Source organism: Solanum tuberosum, unplaced genomic scaffold (assembly GCF_000226075.1).
Source record: "Solanum tuberosum cultivar DM 1-3 516 R44 unplaced genomic scaffold, SolTub_3.0 scf00114, whole genome shotgun sequence".
In the NCBI taxonomy this organism is placed as follows: domain Eukaryota; kingdom Viridiplantae; phylum Streptophyta; class Magnoliopsida; order Solanales; family Solanaceae; genus Solanum; species Solanum tuberosum.
This window is the reverse complement of record NW_006239038.1, coordinates 1002142-1003668: the sequence shown is the minus strand read 5'-3', so window position 1 is coordinate 1003668 and position 1527 is coordinate 1002142. Positions and strand designations below refer to the sequence as shown.

At 36.5% G+C, this 1527-nt stretch overlaps 1 protein-coding gene and 1 long non-coding RNA gene across 2 annotated transcripts in view; both read right to left on the bottom strand.

Moving 5' to 3' along the window:
- Positions 1–1527, bottom strand: part of LOC102591132 (adhesive plaque matrix protein-like) — a 10439-nt gene that overhangs the window by 5218 nt on the left and 3694 nt on the right. The gene's annotated exons all lie outside the window — the stretch shown is intronic.
- On the bottom strand, positions 703–1508 carry LOC107061049 (uncharacterized). The gene is made up of 2 exons (XR_001473725.1): positions 1102–1508; positions 703–1009 (listed from the first exon to the last, which is right to left on the bottom strand). It is a non-coding gene; the product is annotated as an uncharacterized lncRNA (long non-coding RNA).

Sequence of the window (1527 nt, the reverse complement as noted above, 5' to 3'; positions counted from 1 at the left end):
GGGTATATATGAGCCACTTTCATAACGAGGGGTATATCAGCTCTAAATGACAAAGTTGAGGGGTATATCAGACCCTTTTCCCTTAAATCAATCTCCAAAAATTAAGTGTTAAAATTTAGGCCCTTTTTAAGCATTTGGACAAGTGCATCGACTTATTTTATGATCAAACTACACATATAGCCCATTTCAAGACCTAATATCTTTTAAGCGCTTTAAATCAACTTTAGGCGAGTCTGACTTTCAAATATATATGTTTTAAGTTTGACTTGGTAAAACTTAGATATATTCACATGAAGTTCATGCATATATGATTGAACTTCATGCATTTGTGTATGGAGATCTGGGATCTCATGCATTTATTTTGTCTAAGTCTTGTATCATATCGTATGTTTGTAAACATATTTCAAACATTATTACAAAATGTTATGGAGCCTTACATCAAGCTTATAATAATGTTAATCTTTAGTTGGTGTTCAAGTTTACTCCGTAAAATCTTTGTATGTAAGAGCTTTCGAAAGAAGAAAACTAGTTTTTTCAATAACACTCACTTGATTTAAATGGGCGGACTCATTTGTTGAATAAATGACGGTGTAAATAGGCTTGACTCATTTTTTGAAAAAAATAGTGAATATAATAAAATTAATCTTCTTATTCATGATTTGTACACGAAGTACAAAGTACAAGAAAACAACATAGAATAACTAATAGGAAATGAATGGATAAATGAATAAAACATCAAAGCTCATATACAATATCAAGAACCAATAACTAATAACTTATTTTAAGGAATAATTAAGTTATTGAAGCTTTTTCCCCCATGAACAAGCAATGAGAACAATGATCAAGAAGGCCAGAGGAGAAGTTGAAGCAAACTGGTCCATGTCACAAAGTATCAATCTTCCAATTGTAACACAGAAGATCTCATTCAATAAATTAATTGATTTGTACCATTGAAGTTTAAATCTTTCTCTTAAGAAACCATCCTTTATTTTGTGCTTCAAATTGAAATCTGAATAGAAACAACCAAATAGAAGATTAGAGACATAATTCATAAGAAAAAAGTCATACACATATAAATTCACAATTCAAATAGCTACTCACTTGATTGATTTGGGAGAATGGTTGAGCTCCTGGAAATACTTAGTAGTGAGTTGGAGGTGGTGGAGAAGCATAAACGTATACTGGGGGAGGAGGTGATTTCACTGGTGGAGGAGGTGAGTTGTAGTAATAGGGTGGAGGTGGAGACTTTACCGGTGGAGGTGGAGAGTGGTAGTAGTAAGGTGGTGGAGGAGAAGGCGATGGTGGAGGAGGGGATTTGTAGTAGTAGGGTGAGGGAGGTGGTGGGGAAGGTGGAGGAGGAGACTTGTAGTAGTAGGGTGGTGGAGGAGATGGGGAAGGTGGTGGTGGTGACTTGTAGTAGTATGGTGGAGGTGGTGACGGAGATGGTGGAGGAGGGGATTTGTAGTAGTAGGGTGAGGGAGGTGGTGGGGAAGGTGGAGGAGGAGACTTGTAGTAGTAGGGTGGTGG